Source organism: Odocoileus virginianus, chromosome 21 (genome assembly GCF_023699985.2).
Source record: "Odocoileus virginianus isolate 20LAN1187 ecotype Illinois chromosome 21, Ovbor_1.2, whole genome shotgun sequence".
Lineage (NCBI taxonomy): Eukaryota > Metazoa > Chordata > Mammalia > Artiodactyla > Cervidae > Odocoileus > Odocoileus virginianus.
In genome coordinates this window covers 38181412-38199458 of record NC_069694.1, presented here as the reverse complement: position 1 = coordinate 38199458, position 18047 = coordinate 38181412, and the positions used below count along the sequence as shown (strand labels likewise).

The 18047-nt window shown below is 42.2% G+C and overlaps 1 pseudogene; it reads left to right on the top strand.

The window, feature by feature from the left end:
* Positions 1 to 20: 20 nt before the first annotated feature.
* On the top strand, positions 21 to 15748 carry LOC139030227 (craniofacial development protein 2 pseudogene; annotated as a pseudogene).
* The last annotated feature ends 2299 nt before the right edge of the window (positions 15749 to 18047 follow it).

Here is an 18047-nt window from a genome sequence, read left to right as displayed (position 1 = left end):
CTTTGCCACCCTTAGTCTTTTAGCCTTGGTCTTTTAGCCTTAGTCACTGAGAAAGACCTCATTATACTCATTATACTTGCCCTCAACATACATGTGATGGGGTATTGTACTCAAAATCTTCTAACTGTACTTCCACTGTCTGTAGCAAAACCCTACAGTAAAAACTATAGTTTGCAAAAGAATACACTCTGATTTATAAGTGGAGAAGGTCCAGAAATTCTAAATGCAGGAATTTTCTTAGGTAAATATCACATATGTTTAAGGGGAAGGGAAGTGTTTTTATACTACAGTTTCATATTAATGTGATAAATGTGAGGTTTGAATACTAAATCTGAAAACTGAACTATTCTTAGACTCATATTCCAAAAAGTCTAATTTTTACTCAAGAAAGTAGTTTATTGGTTGCTGCTAAGTTGCTGCTAAGTCACTTCAATCGTGGCCTACTCTGTGCGACCCCAGAGACGGCAGCCCACCAGGCTCCCCCGTCCCTGGGATTCTCCAAGCAAGAACACTGGAGTGGGTTGCATGTCCTTCTCCAAAGCATTAAAGTGAAAAGTGAAAGTGAAGTCACTCAGTCGTGTCCGACTCTTCGTGACCCCATGGCCTGCAGCCTACCAGGCTCCTCCGTCCATGGGATTTTCCAGGCAAGAGTACTGGAGTGGGGTGCCATTGCCTTCTCCAAGTTTATTGGTTAAAAGATCTTCATTATTATCATTGTAACTGTAGTTAACTAAAAATGAGCCATAAGGTAGTCAAAAAGTAATAAGGCAGCTTGAAGTCTAGGGATAGGAATACAGCAACTGCAGACACAGCATGTAAAATGGGTAACTAAGAAATAGCACAAACATCCAAAGCAATAGATTTGCTATGTACATACACATATAGATGTACGTTTTTGCGGAAGTATTTTGAAACGAGAACTTTTTATTAACTATCATGACTCAAGTCTGCAACCCCGAAATATTTAATTGTTTTGAACATGTGAAAGCCTATGGTACCGAATTGTTAATACTTTCTCTAGGGAAGATTTACATTTTGAGCTTCATCTCTAAATGTGTAATGAGAGCTTATTCATGTAAAGAATTTTAGCTATCTTGAAAAAATGTGACTTGCTTCGATACTGTAGAAAGGACTCCACTTAGAGCAAGTAATCTACCCCTTGTTCGTGACCTTCAGTATATTACTCAACCTCCCTAAGCCCATTTTATCATTTGTTTTAAGAAATTATGAACCAATTACAGCTTCTTGAAAATTAGATGGAATGATGCTAGTGAAAAGTCTTTGTCAACTATGAACTGCCGTGTAAATGTAGGAACAGTTTAATTGTCTTCTCAAAGACACTGAAGGAGATATTTAGGGTTAGGGGAGCTTTCAGAATGTCCCTAATTTTTCAGAATGTCCTAACATCATGGAACACTAGGTTCACATTTTGATAGATGCTCCAGTGCTTTTATATTGGTGCTGATAATGTGAGATACTGAGATGGTTCTACATGCCCATGTCACATAGTGGGCATAAAATCTTACTGGCTGCACAGAGGTCTGCATCCAGTTCCTTCCTCCCAGGCTGTGGAGAGCAGATGTAGAGTGGGGTTTGGTGAGCCTATCAGTGTTCTCACAGAGGGGCACAATGCTCCATGAGGTGTATGAAAGGGAGGTTCGGGGTGCCTTCTGCACCCAAAACTTCCTCTTTATTCATATGGACATTGGCAGGGAAGGAGACGTTGAAATCAAAGTAGAAAAATGGAACCACAGAGTGGCTGGTATGCTCTAATGTGCACATGGTCACCGTGTCCTGCTGGCCTTCAGTGATAATTTTGACTCTAGAATCAAGAATTTCCACATTTGCTGGTTTCCTTTAAAAAGTGTTAACTATGAAAACCTTTTTCTAGCCTGAATAAAGTTTTCTCAGAAATGGAAAAAAAAAAAAAGTGTTAACTATGAATATATATAGCTTGCGCTCACTTTCAGCCAACCACAAAAAGCTTAGTCAAAATGAAGAAAATTTTCAAAATTTGTAGAGAAGTAATTTCATGTTGATGGCTTAATAGCATTGATACAGTGACTTAGTGCCTCCAAAAATAGTGAATAAAAAGAAGTAATATAATTACATTATATAATATAATATAATTAAATTAATCCTTTGCTACTTTACAAATCACACAAGCTACTCTAGAATTAGAAAGTCATTTTGACAGAAGCATTCAAAAATTACTCAGAAGTTAAAGTAGAGTAAGAGCAAGTATGTATTTAATAATTATATTCTTAGACACCTGACTACTTAATTCCATTAGCAAATGATTATTGAACAAATAACCCCTACTAAGTAGTCCCCAAAAAATGTTAAATTGACAATTTTATTGAAGTAAATAAAATTCTATTTATCTGTTAAATACCCAGCAATGTTCAGGAAATGTGACACTGCATAGGAAGAGAAACCAAACTCAGTGTGGCAAGAATAAAACTAGAATGAGAGCTCTATACTCACTCAAGGCCAAACACCATTTTGATGAAATTAATGGTCATACATGTCTCCTTGTTCTGCTTATTTCATCCACTTTTGATCCAAGGTCCAGAAGATCATCTGTATAATCTTATCTCAGTCATCAAAAGAACCCAGAGGTTGCTGAATAACTCATAAGGTAATAAATAACCCACAACAAAGAAATTAGACAGGTTTTCTTGTCCAGTCTTTCTCTTTGAAGTATTTGCCATGTCAGCAAATAACTTAGTAGATTTATTATGAACAACAAGTCAGAAATCTTCAGACAATTCTTACCTAAAAATGATATTTAAAGACTACCATTCTGGGGAGGGAGGTGGGAGGAGGGATCGGGATGGGAAATACATGTAAATCCATGGCTGATTCATGTCAATGTATGGCAAAAACCACTACAATATTGTAGAGTAATTGGCCTCCAAATAATAAAAATAAATGGGAAAAAAAAGAAAGAAATGTATTTAACAAATAAATAAATAAATAAAGACTACCGTTCACCAATAAACCAATAATTTACAGTGTTTGGGAGATGCCTAATTGCCTTAAAGGGTTATAACTACAACTTTGAAGTGAAGAGAAATTTAGTATATTCTAAATTTAAATAATGAGTGTTTCCTAGCTAATTCCAAATTTCAGAATGGGTGAGAGAGTGGGAAATAACTTGAGAACTAAATATTTCTTTTGTTATTGATTTTTTACTTGTGATGAGTACCTTTATGGTTTATTCTCCAGCAACTTTCAAAAATCCATTACAATATAATCAGCTATATTCTCTATGTTGTATATTACATCCTTAGGATATTTTTAAACTGAAAGCTTGTACTTTTTACCCTTACACTTATTTCAGCCACCCCCAAACTGCACCCAATGTAAACATTCTGTTCTTTATATCTTTGTGTTTAGTTTTTCAAATTTCCTTATACAAGTGAGACTATTTCAATCAGTTCAGTTGCTCAGTCATGTCCAACTCTCTATGACCTCATGGACTGCAGCACACCCAGGCTTCCCCGTCCTTCACTGTCTCCTGGAGCTTGCTCAAACTCATGTCCATCAAGTTGGAGATACCATCCAATCATCTCATCCTGAGTCAATTCCTAGTCAGGTTGATAAGAAGTCTAAGGGTCCCCATGAAGAGATGGGTCTGGAATTCTCAAGGAGGAAGAAAAGACAAACTTTTTTTTCCCCTCTACATTCCTCAGGATTATATAACAACAATGTATCCTGCTTGAGGACAGTCTCAAAAAAAAACCTTCTGGCTAATTCTGTTATCTCAAATTGTAAATTATGGGAGTAGGTCTCCTGAGGTCTTTACAAACTCCAGACATTATTTTGATTCACTGTAATAACTAATTTGAGAGTATATAATTCCATTGCTAACACTAGCAAGTGGGTACTCTTCCTACCCCCTTCCGATGTCTACATCAGAAGCTTTCTCTATCTCCTTTATACTTCAATAAAACTTTATTACACAAAAGCTCTAAGCAATCCAGCCTCATCTCTGGCCCCAGATTTGAATTCTTCTCCTCCAGAGGCCAAGAACCCTGGCATCTTTGCATGATTCAGCAACAACCTTTCATCTTGGGGTCTCGTCCGGGATTCTTCAGGACAAGGTAAGGATGCTTGGAGCTCTAGTTCTTTGTTCTGTTAGCAAACATGTTTCCTGCTGTACTTCACTAACTCTACGGTGTGCTTGTGTTAATGAATGACATGCCCTGAGTGAAGCAAGTGAGGATCCCTGCTCTGCGGTTTTGTGGTAACCTCATATGACTTATGGCAGAAACCTGTCGGAGGCTTATACCAACCTGCCAATGACAAGAGGCACCAAATGTCTCCTTTGGACCGAGCAGAAATGGGCAAAGCATGTGGACCAAACTTTCCTTTCTCAGTCAAGCTTTTCGGTCTCTTTGACCATTTCATAACTCCTTGAAAATTGGAAGTACTGACCTAATCTGTTCACAGAAGCGCTCCGGCTGCGACGGACCGCAGAGAAGCCTGGCCATGAGGAGCTACCCAAGGTCAGGGGTAGCGACCGAGAGCGCCAGGCTGTGACAGCGCAGGAGCGGCGGCCGAGAGGAGCTTCCCCACGCCGGTGGTCAGGGGCCCCGCCTGAGAAGAGCAACCCCACCTCCAAGGAGCGGCGGCCGAGAGGAGCTACTGCACGTTCAAGGTCAGGAGGGGCTGCCGTGAGAAGATACCCCTCGTCCAAGGTAAGGAGCAGCAGCTTCGCTTTGCTGGAGCAGCCGTGAAGAGATACCCCACGGCCAAGATAAGAGAAACCCAAGTAAGATGGTAGGTGTTGCGAGAGGGCATCAGAGGGCAGACACACTAAAACCATAATCACAGAAAACCAGCCAATCTGATCACAGGACCACAGCCTTGTCTAACTCAGTGAAACTAAGCCATGCCGTGTGGGGCCACCCAAGATGGTAGGGTCATGGTGGAGAGGTCTGACAGAATGTGGTCCACTGGAGAAGGGAATGGCAAACCACTTCAGTATTCTTGCCTTGAGAACCCCATGAACAGTATGAGAAGGCAAAATGATAAGCTACTGAAAGAGGAACTCCCCAGGTCGGTAGGTGCCCAATGTTCTACTGGAGATCAGTGGAGAAATAACTCCAGAAAAAATGAAGGGATGGAGCCAGATCAAAAACAATACCCAGTTGTGGATGTGACTGGTGATAGAGGCAAGGCCCGATGCTGTAAAGAGCAATATTGCATAGGAACCTGGAATGTTAGGTTCATTAATCAAGGCAAATTGGAAGTGGTCAAACAGGAGATGGCAAGAGTGAATGTCAACATTCTAGGAATCAGTGAACTGAAATGGACTGGAATGGGTGAATTTAACTCAGATGACCATTGTTTCTGCTACTGTGGGCAGGAATCCCTTAGAAGAAATGGAGTAGCCATCACGGTAAACAAAAGAGTCCGAAATGCAGTACTTGGATACAATCTCAAAAACGACAGAATGATCTCTGTTCGTTTCCAAGGCAAACCATTCAATATCACAGTAATCCAATATCATGGTAATCCAAGTTTATGCCCCAACCAGTAACGCTGAAGAAGCTGAAGTTGAACGGTTCTATGAAGACCTACAAGACCTTTGAGAATTAACACCCAAAAAAGATGTCCTTTTCATTATAGGGGACTGGACTGCAAAAGTAGGAAGTCAAGAAACACCTGGAGTAACAGGCAAATTTGGCCTTGGAGTACAGAATTAAGCAGGGCAAAGGCTAATAGAGTTTTGCCAAGAGAACGCACTGGTCATAGAAAACACCCTCTTCCAACAACACAAGAGAAGACTCTACACATGGACATCACCAGATGGTCAACACCAAAATCAGATTGATTATATTCTTTGTAGCCAAAGATGGAGGAGCTCTATACAGTCAGCAAAAACAAGACCAGGAGCTGACTGTGGCTCAGATCATGAGCTCCTTATTGCCAAATTCAGACCTAAACTGAAGAAGGTAGAGATAACCACTAGACCATTCAGGTATGACCTAAATCAAATCCCTTATGAATATACAGTGGAAGTGAGAAATAGATTTAAGGGACTAGATCTGATAGACAGAGAGCCTGATGAACTATGGACGGAGGTTTGTGACATTGTACAGGAAACAGGGATCAAGACCATCACCATGGAAAAGAAATGCAAAAAGGCAAAGAGGTTGTCTGAGGAGGTTTTACAAATAGCTGTGAAACGAAGAGAAAAAGCAAAGGAGAAAAGGAAAGATATTCCCATTTGAATGCAGAGTTCCAAAGAATAGCCAGGAGAGATAAGAAAGCCTTCCTCAGCGATCAATGCAAAGAAATAGAGGAAAACAACAGAGTGGGAAAGACTAGAGATCTCTTCAAGAAAATTAGAGATGCCAAGAGAACATTTCATGCAAAAATGGGCTCAATAAAGGACAGAAATGGTATGGACCTAATAGAAGCAGAAGATATTAAGAAGAGGTGGCAAGAATACACAGAAGAACTGTACAAAACAGATCTTCACGACCCAGATAATGACAATGGTGAGATCACTCACCTAGAGCCAGACATCCTAGAATGTGAAGTCAAGTGGTCCTTCGGAAGCATCACTACAAAACTAGTGGATGTGATGGAATTCCAGTTGAGCTATTTCAAATCCTGAAAGATGATGTGTGAAAGTGTCGCACTCAATATGCCAGCAAATTTGGAAAACTCAGCAGTGTCCACTGGACTGGAAAAGGTCCGTTTTCATTCCAGTCCCACAGGCAATCCCAAAGAATGCTCAAACTACCACACAGTTGCACTCATCTCACACTAGTAGAGTAATGCTCAAAATTCTCCAAGCCAGGCTTCAGCAATACGTGAACTGAGAACTTCCAGATGTTCAAGCTGGTTTTAGAAAAGGCAGAGGAACCACGGATCAAATTGCCAACGTTCTCTGAATCATCGAAAAAGCAAGAGAGTTCCAGAAAAACATCTATTTCTGCTTCATTGACTATGCCAAAGCCTTCGACTGTGTGGATCACAATATCTGTGGAAAATTCTGAAAGAGATGGGGATACCAGGCCACCTGACCTGCCTCTTGAGAAACCTGTATGTAGGTCAGGAAGCAACAGTTAGAACTGGACATGGAACAACAGACTGGTTCCAAATAGGAAAAGGAGTGTGTCAAGGCTGTATATTGTCAGCCTGCTTATTTAACTTCTATGCAGAGTACATCATGAGAAATGCTGGGCTGGAGGAAGCACAAGCTGGAATCAGGATTGCCGGGAGGAATATCAATAACCTCAGATATGCAGATGATACCACCCTTATGGCAGAAAGTGAAGAGGAACTAAAAAGCCTCTTGATGAAAGTGAAAGAGGAGAGTGAAAAAGTTGGCTTAAAACTTAACATTCAGAAAACTAAGATCATACCCTCTGGTCCCATCACCTCATGGGAAATAGATGGGAAGACAGTGGAAACACTGTCAGACTTTATTTGGGGGGAGTGGAAGCTTCAAAATCACTGCAGATGGTGACTGCAACCATGAAATTAAAAGACGCTTACTCCTTGGTGGGAAAGCTATGACCAACCTAGATAGTATATTGAAAAGCAGAGACATTACTTTGCCAACAAAGGTCCGTCTTGTCAAGGCTATGGTTTTTCCAGTAGTCGTGTATAGATGTGAGAGTTGGACTGTGAAGAAAGCTGAGCACCAAAGAATTGATGCTTTTGAACTGTGGTGTTGGAGAAGACTCTTGAGAGTCCCTTGGACTGCAAGGAGATCCAACCAGTCCATCCTAAAGGAGATCAGTCCTGGGTGTTCATTGGCCGGACTGATGCTGAAGCTGAAACTCCAATACTTTGGCCACCTCATGCAAAGAGTTGACTCATTGGAAAAGACCCTGATGCTGGGAGGGATTGGGGGCAGGAAGAGAAGGAGACGACAGAGGGTGAGTTGGCTGGATGGCATCACTGACTTGATGGGCATGAGTTTAAGTAAACTCCGGGTTGGTGATGGACAGGGAGGCTTGGCGTGCTGTGATTCATGGGGTTGCAAAGAGTCGGACACAACTGACTGACTGAACTGAACTGAACCTAATCTGTTGGATCATAGACTTTCAAGGGACTTGTGATCTGTTACTGCATTGGTTGTCAGGAAGCACCTTGCCTCGCTAGTCATGGAAAGCTTGAAAGCTAGATGGAGCTCTCGCTCCAAGAGCATCTCTGAGGTAAAGGTTACTCAGATTGGAACTACAAGGGATTTTCCCCCTTTGGTAACGCTGGCTCTTAGTGGGTAAGAGGAGGCTCATACTGGTGCGGTGACGCTTGGAAGGAACATCTCAGTTTCAAGTGCGTGTCGGTCTTACTGTGGTCGGCAATATACTCAGGGTCGTGCACAAGCACTCAGGTGACTAATGTTTCCCTCAGCGGTTTAGCCTGGGAGGCATTCCAGAAGGTTACTCTGATTGCACCCCCGGTGGCATCAGAGGCAAGCAAGGTTGTAATGGTGAGGAGCTGGACTTCAGTCAGGGATGCCATCAGGCCCACCCCTGGTGCATCTCTGCCTGTCTCGATGGTAGGACAAGGAGGGACGAGTAGGTCGCCTGTGTCGGTAAGGGACAGGTTCGATAGGGAAGGACAAGCTTTGGTGTAAAGTCTGTCTACAACCCCGTCTAGAGCAGGGAGGGATGCCTCCAGTAGAAAGATGGAGCTGGTCACTTTTTTTCTCTCTTACAGATGGGAGCTAACAATTCCAGCCTCACTCCTTTGAACTGTATCCTGAAAAACTGGGATATATTTGATCTCCAGGGCTTAAAGAAGACACACCTGGTCTTTCTATGTGATACTGCATGGCCACGGTATCCATTAGAGGATGGCGAACGGTGGCCAGTTGGAGGGGATAATACTGTTTCACCATTAGACCGGTTCTGTAGAAAACAATGGAAATGGGTGGAAGTAGCATATATGTTGCCCTTTTTCTCTCTGCGAAATATGCCAGATTTATGTCCTAAGGGTAGAGATTTGTGTTTGACACCTTCAGCTCCCTCCTGTCCTCCTACTTTGCTAGATGAGATGGAGGACAGAAGACAAAGAGATAAAGAAAAGCAGATTTCTCCAATCTATCCCTGGGATCATATGCGTAGAACAGGAAGAGAGACTGAGGAACACCCACACAAGCTGTTGCCTCTTCATGAAACACCCACCATGAGAAATAATCAGTCTCTGAGAGTTAATAAGCCTTTTTCTTATCAAGAAATACAAAAAAATCAAGGAGGATCTGGGAGACTATTTAGCGGACCCAGAAAAATATATTAGAGCTTTTAAAGGTGTTACTCTGCTTTATGATCTTACTTGGAAGGATGTGATGTATATCTTGGGACAAACGCTGACTCCCGACTCAAAGACTCAAGTTTTGGGAAAAGTGGTGGCTTATGGAGATGAAGGTTTGGTATGGAATCAGTAGGGAAGAGGGAGAATGAGATAACCTCCCACCCCACTGGGAATCAGGCGGTCCCAGCTACAGAACCAGACTGGGAGTACAACACAGTGAAAGAAAGATGGGATCAGAGTCATTTTGTCAGATGTATTCTTGAAAGACTCAGGCAGGCACGTGCTAAGCCTTTAAACTATGGCAAATTGGCAGACATAGAACAGGAGGAGAAGGAAGCTCCTGATAAATTCCTAGACAAACTGAGAGAAGCCCTTTGCAGATTCACTGAGATTGATCCCGAAAGTGAAGAGGGAAAATTGATCTTAAAGGATAGATCTCTCACTCAGTCGGCTCCAGATATCCGCTGTAAGCTATTAAAATGGGTGTATGGACCAAATCAGTCTTTAGATAATCTGTTACAACTGGTTCAGACGGTCTATTATGGAAGGGAATATGAGGAAAAGAAAGAAAGGCAGAAAAGGACAAAGGAACAGGCGGAAGCCCTAGCAATGGCTGTGAGAACTGTTCTGAAACAGCCTGAGAAAATTGCCCAGAGGAGCCCGGGTGAAAGGGATGGGCTTGCTATTACTGTGGAAAGGAGGGGCTCCTCAAGCGGGATTGCCCTCAGGCATCTAAGCCGCCCGCAGCTCCATGTCCAGTCTGCAAAGGACCACACTGGAAGAGAGACTGCCCCCAGAGGCGTAGGTTTCAGGGGTTGGACTCTCAATCAGGACTGAAGGTGCCCGGGGGTCCCCACACAAGCTCCCGTCCTAATTACACCTGAGGAAACCGAGGTATTAATAACTGTGGAGGCCAATCCATTGATTTCCTTTTTGATACTAGGGCAACTTACTCCGTGCTTACTGAAGTCCCTGGCCCACTTTCTTCCCGATCCGCTTCCATAACGGGACTGTCTGGACGAGCCAAAACATATTACTTCAGTGTATCTGTCAGTTGTGACTGAGATTCGGTGCTATTTTCACACGAGTTTCTGATTGTGCCCGAGTCTCCCTCACCCCTTTTGGGAGGGATATACTGAACAAGGCCCATGCCGCTGTTTTCATGAATATGGAGCCTTCCCTTTTTCTCCCTTTAATTGAACAAAATGTAAATCCTAGAGTGTGGGCTGATGGAAAATCTGTGGGTCGAGCACAAAATGCTATTCCTGTAGTTGTCAAGCTCAAAGACCAGCACTTAGTTCCACAGAAGAAGCAGTATCCCCTGAAACCTGAGGTTAAGGAAGGGTTAAAACCCATCATTGAAAATTTAGAGGAGCAGGGACTATTAGTTTCCTGTAACAGTCCATGCAACACTCCTATTCTGGGTATAAAGAAATGAGATGGTAAATGGAGACTAGTTCAAGATTTATGATTAATAAATGAGGCTGTAGTTCCTTTATACCCCATGGTACCTAATCCTTACACTCTATTGTCTGAAATTCCTGAAGGAGCCAAATATTTCTCAGTAATTGATTTAAAAGATGCTTTCTATTCAGTGCCTTTGGCGGAGGAAAGTCAATTTCTATTTGGCTTTGAAGACCCCACGCAGCCAGCTTCTCAGTTAACCTGGACAGTTTTGTCCCAGGGATTTTGTGACACTCCTCACTTGGACAAAGTTTGTCACGGGATCTACAAAACTTTAATAGCTCCGAAGCAGTGGTGTTACGATATGTAGATGATATTTTGCTCTGTGCTGAGACAGAGGAAGCTTGTTCATGAGCCTCAGAAGACTTCTTAAACTTCCTGGCAGGCTGCAGTTACAAGACAATCAAGAGAAAAGGCTCAGCTTTGTCAACAATCTGTTAGATATCTGACCCTAATCATATCAGAAGGGACTAGGGCCATAGGCCCTGAGAGAATTAAACCTATACTAAATCATCCCCTACCTGTGATTTTAAGAAAATTGAGAGGATTTGGGGGAATCACAGGCTACTGTTGCATTTGGATTCCAGGTTGTGGGGAACTTGCCCGGCCTTTATATAAACTTATAGCTGAAACTCAGCAGGCCAGAACCAACAAACTGGTTTGGTCTCCAGATACTCAAAAGGCTTTTAAGGTTCTTCAGATTGCTCTCCTGCAAGCTCCCGCGTTGAGCTTGCCCACAGGGTAAGAATTTAATTTGTTTGTCACTGAAAAAAAAGGTATGGCCTTGAGAGTTTTGACACAACCCCAAGGGCCTCACCAGCAACCTATTGCTTATCTAAGCAGAGAATTGGATATAGTTTCAGTGGGTGGCCCCACTGCCTAAAAGTAATTGGGGCCATGGCTTTATTAGCACCTGAAGCTTTAAAAATAATTAATGGATGAAACCTTACTGTACTGACTTCTCATTATGTGAGTGGAATATTAAATTCTAAGGTTAATATTTGGATGACAGACAATAGGCTTCTTCAGTATCAGTCATTTTTGTTAGAAGGACCAGTAACTAAGCTCAAAGTTTGTGGAAATTTAAGTCCTGCCACTTTCCTTCCTGAGAAGGAAAATGAAACACTGATCACGATTGTTCCCAATTCCTAACTTTAAACTGTGAAGCTTGGGAAGATCTAATGGATACCCCATTAGACAATCCTGACATGGAAATATTTACAGATGGCAGTTCTTTTGTTCGGGATGGAAAGCGCAAAGCAGGTTATGCAGTGGTGACTGCTGAACAGGTTTTAGAAGCAAACTCTCTTCCCCAGGGAACCAGTGCCCAGTTAGCGGAGCTAGTGGCTCTGACCCGAGCTCTAGAGTTAAGTGAAGCGCAGCGATTCTAAGTATGCTTATTTGACTTTACATGCTCATGATGCAATATAGAAAGAAAGACAATTTAAAACAGCAACAGGAGAACCTATTAAACATTTCGGAGAGATTGAGAGACTTTTAACTGCTATATATTGTCCTAAAGAAGTAGCGGCTATGCATTGCAAAGGACACAACAGGGATGGGAGTAAAATAGCTGAAGGTAATCAACCGGGTGACTGTCAAGCCAGAAAAGCGGCACTTTATGAAACTCCCTCACTACAGACGCCTTGATCTGGACAGGTCCTGGGAACAGGAAAAACCACAACATACTGAGGAAGAATAAGAAAGATATGAGAAAAGAGGAGCAAGGATTACTGATAAAGGATGGTTACAGTCTGAGGGTGGATGATTAATAGTTCCTGAAATGCTCAATGGAAAATCCTTAAGGGTTTGCACCAGAGTTTTCATTTGGGTGTAGAGAGTACGTACCAAATGGCCTCTCATTTGTTTGAAGGTAACAATGTAATGAAAACTTTAAAGAACATTATCAAAATGTGTGAGGTTTGTTAGAAAAATAACCCAGAGACTGAAAAGCTAGCAAAAATCTGAATTACAACGAAGTGGAAAGTATCCGGGAGAGGACTGGGAAATTGATTTTACTCATATGCCAAAAGCTAATGGGTATTCTTCCTTACAAATTTGGGTGGATACTCTTACTGGATGGATTGAGGCTTTTCCCTGTCGTAGTGAGCAGGCTAAGGAGGTTATAAAGATTTTAATCCATGAAATTATCCCCAGGTTTGGGCTGCCACAGAGCCTTCAGAGTGACAATGGCTTCGCCTTTAAAGCTGCTGTAACTCATGGGATGTCTAAAGCTCTAGGAATACAATATCACTTACACTGTTCCTGGAGACCCCAATCCTCAAGAAAGGTTGAAAAAGCCAATGACATTATCAAAAGACATCTGTGCAAATTAAATCAAGAGACGCAGGACAATTGGATTAAAGTCCTACCCCTAGCTTTAATGAGGGCTCAAACTGCCCCCAAAAAAGGAGGGACTGTCCCCCTTTGAATGTATTTATGGAAGCCCTTTCTTATGCACGGACATTGTTACAGACCCTGAAGCCTTGGAATTAACTAATTATGTGACTCAGCTCTCAGCTTTTCAACAGGCATTAACAGAACTCCAGGAGACGACTCCTGACCCAGCCTCTGAGTCAAGTAAGCCTCTATTTGAACCAGGAACTGAGGTCCTCATAAAAACATTGGGGTCTGGTGGCCCATCCCTCGAGCCCCTCTGGGAAGGCCCTTACCAGGTTATTCTTTTCTCTCCCACAGCTGTCAACGTGCCAGGAATTGATTCGTGGGTACATCACACTCGAGGTAAGAGGTGGCACCCTGACCATAACTAAGTGATTTCATTTTATGTCTTTACTTTCTATATTCTGACTGTACTTTTCAGATGGGCCTGATAATCTATGTGAGCCTATTTATCCTGACTCCAAAAATCCTGAGTCTGCCATTTGATCCTCAAGACAATGCCTTCCTGTCCTGGGCTCACTCCTATGCTGCATTTCATAATCGGTCTAACTGCTAGGTCTGTGGCGCACTCCCCACTTCATCAGTGGAAGGTTTCCCGTGGCGGACATCTCCACTTCAAGGAAAAGACTTTCTCCAAGTCTGCAAATACCTTCAACAATCACATGTGATACCTCTTCTTAAACTGATGCCATCTCACAACCCTAAAATGGACTGGTGCAACACATTGTACTTTAACTAAGGACATAATGTGACTTTTAATTTTGATAATACAGTGTATACAATCACAATGAGGTACCATTACACATCAGTCAGGATGGCTGCTATCCAAAAGTCTACAAGCAATAAACGCTGGAGAAGGTGTGGAGAAAAGGGAACCCTCTTACACTGTTGGTGGGAGTGCAAACTAGTACAGCCACTATGGAGAACAGTGTGGAGATTCCTTTAAAAACTGGAAATAGAACTGCCATATGACCCAGCAATCCCACTCCTGGGCATACACACCAAGGAAACCTGATCTGAAAGAGACAGGTGGACCCCAATGTTCATCGCAGCACTATTTATACTTGCCAGGACATGGAAGCAACCTAGATGCCCATCAGCAGACAATGGAAAGAGAAGCTATTGAAAGGTTGTTGCTGAATGATAAGACGCCGGGAGTCTTGGCCTCCGGAGGAGACAAATTCAATCCGGGGCCAGAGACGAGGCTGGATCGCTCAGAGCTTTTGTGTAATCAAGTTTTATTAAAGTATAAAGGAGATAGAGAAAGCTTCTGACATAGGCATCAGAAGGGGGCAGAAAGGTTACCTCCCTTCTAGTCTTCAGCTGTATGTTATATAGTCACTCACAGTCTGTTAATGAAAAGAAAGGAGTCTTAAAATTTAGAATGGCACCAGATAATTCATCCCTGGCCATAAACGATTGACTTGAATCTTGTAGAAGGGCAGATTACCAAACAAATAGTTTTATTTACATAGATTAGGGGAACAATATCTGAGTAAGTATGTTGGGCCATTTGGCGGAACTTACAGAGTCTGGGGTAAATTAACATATCTTAAGACAAACATTCCCATAAGAAAAAAAAATGTATTGGTTAACTCAAGGTTTGAGAATAGTTAGCTTCAGGTGAAACCAGGTGTCATGGCAGCACAGCATTTTAAGAGAAACCTGTTTCAAATCTATATAGAGAAGAAAAAAAATATATCGCTAGTTTGTTTCCTCCTGCCACTTAAGAGAGATAAAAATGTCTGGCACTTGCAGCCTATTTCCTCTGTTTGGAGACCACTGGCCTTCCTGCCTGTTACCCTCTCACTATGGTACATATACAGAATGGAATATTACTCAGCCATTAAAAAGAATTCATTTGAATCAGATCTAATGAGATGGATGAAACTGGAGCCCATTATACAGAGTGAAGTAAGCCAGAAATATAAAGATCAATACAGTATAATAACGCATATATATGGAATTTTAAAAGATGGTAATGATAACCCTATATGCAAAACAGAAAAAGAGATGCATGATGTACAGTATAGACTTTTGTACTCCGTGAGAGAAGGCGAGGGTGGGGTGTTCTGAGAGAATAGCATTGATCACCAGCCCAGGTTGGATGCATGAGACAAGTGCTCAGGGCTGGTGCACTGGGAAGACCCAGAGGGATGGGGTGGGGAGGGATACAGGAGGGGGTATCGGGATGGGGAACACCTGTAAACCCATGGCTGATTCATGTCAATGTATGACAAAAACCACTACAATATTGTAAAGTAATTAGCCTCCAACTAATAAAAATAAATGAAAAAATAAAAATAAAAAAAATTAAAAATAGAACTTGAATAGCAAAAAAAAAAAAAGTGTCTTTTCTTAGACAACATGACCCTGGTATATTGCTGGCCATAAAGTAACTGCCTGACACCACTATAGAAACTCCCCAAAAGTGCAAAGTCCAAATTACAAAGTCAAGTTATACATGGGCATCCTTTTATAAATCAAATCAAGTTATTCAAATTTAAAAGTCAATCCACTATTTAGTCAGATTGAGAAGTTCCAATCACTACAATTGCACTTTCTCAAGGCCAGTCAACAGAAGCCCATGTGAGTAATGCTTGGCCTAGAATTCTTCACACCCACTTCAGAGAGCCACATACACAGCCATCTTGATTCCCAGCGGCAACTGGAAAGAGATTCGGGGCAACGGAAAGTTTGTTTCTGCTTTCCTTTTCAGTGGTAGGGTGTGTTAAAAAGCTGAAAACCACATTGAGAAAAGACATCGATAACATCACGCTTCAGAAGTGGAGACAGGAGGCGAGGAAGGAGAATAGGATGGGTGGAGATGCAGACACATGACTAGTAACTAGTAACACTAGTTACATGACTAGAAACACTCCCTACAAGGGAGGTTCCCTCTGATAACACCCACTTTAATTCATTTAATCAATACTTATGTATCAGGCACCATTCCATATACTTGGGGTAGAGAAAAATAACAAGAGATTCAAAGCCTCTCTTCTTCTAGGAACTGTAGGGATAGAGACGTTAGACACTCACAAATGAGGGAAATACATCAGAGACAGAGCTGGCAGAGCTTTTAGTAGATTGGGTATAAGGAGGGAAAGGTTTTTGCCTGAAGCAACTGGGTGACTTTTCAGGATACTGTAAGCTTTCTCACAAGAGAAATGGGGATGGAGGGAAATGGGTAGGGATGCAGGGGGTGATGGTCAGATGTTTGGTACAAGTATTGAAAGAGGGACAGTTATCTCAGGAAACTGGACAACAAGTTGGTTAGGGAAAAGCTGGATTGCCCAGCAATGCTGACATCTCATTTGTCTTGGTGATCATACTTCACAATGGAACCAATCTGCCCTGTGATTTTCCCTGGTTATCTTCCCCGTTCACCCTCAGCTGCTCAGGAATGTCAGCATGGCTGTGATCATAGCTACCAAACTCTTTTCCAACCTACAACTCTGGCCAGTTTTCCTTGATCTAGATGTGAACATCTGACCCAAGCTAAGCAAAAACAACCTTTCATTCATCTTTGGACTTAGGAGAGAAATCTGAACTCTCTCATTGCAGTTGTTAGATTTCATAATCATGTGTGGCTTTTTTGTGGCATATTCTCCAAAAAAGCAAGGCAGTGGTGAGAAAATGAAATAATATCCTAAACACTGTAATAATAATGGAGAGTTCACTTCAGTTCAGTCACTCAGTTGTGTCCAACTCTTTGCAACCCCATGAATCACAGCACGTCAGGCCTCCCTGTCCATCACCAACTCCCGGAGTTTATTCAAACTCATGCCCATCAAGTTGGTGATGCCATCCAGCCAACTCATCCTCTGTCGTCCCCTTCTCCTCCTGCCCCCAATCCATCCCAGCATCAGGGTCTTTTCTAGTGAGTCAACTCTTCGCATGAGGTGGCCAAAGTATAGGAGTTTCAGCTTCAACATCAGTCCTTCCAATGAACACCAGGACTGATCTCCTTTAGGATGAACTGGTTGGATATCCTTGTAGTCCAAGGGACTCTCAAGAGTCTTCTCCAACACCACAGTTCAAAAGCATCAATTTTTTGGTGCTCATCTTTCTTCACAGTCCAACTCTCACATCCACACATGACCACTGGAAAAACCACAGCCTTGACTGGGCAGTTCCTCTTTCGGTATCCTATCATTTTGCCTTTTCATACTGGGAACTCCCCAAGTCAGCAGTTGCCCAATATGCTACTGGAGATCAGTGGAGAAATAACTCCAGAAAGAATGAAGAGATGGAGCCAAAGTAAAAACAATACCCAGTAGTAGATGTGACATGATTGAAGCAAGCTCCGATGCTATAAAGAGCAATATTGCATAGGGACCTGGAATGTTAGGTCCATGAATCAAGGCAAATTGGAACTGGTCAAACAGGATATGACAAGAGTGAATGTAGACATTCTAGGCATCAGCGAACTGAAATGGACTGGAATGGGTGAATTTAACTCAGATGACCATTATATCTACTACTGTGGGCAGGAATCCCTTAGAAGAAATGAAATAGCCATCATGGTCAACAAGAGTCCGAAATGCAGTACTTGGATGCAATCTCAAAAACAACAGAATGATCTCTGTTCATTTCCAAGGCAAACTATTCGATCTCACGCTGATCCAAGCCTATGCCCCAACCAGTAACACTGAAGAAGCTGAAGTTGAATGGTTCTATGAAGACCTACAAGACCTTTTAGAACTAACACCCAAAAAAGATGTCCTTTTCATTATAGGGGACTGGAATGCAAAATAATGGATAACACTTACAGAAAGGCAGTGCTGTGTGCCCACCACAGTTTTAAACATTTGTTGCATGTTGACTCTCTTAATGTTTAAAGGAAACCTATGAAGTAGGAGCTACTATGATCATTTTCATTTTATTTATGG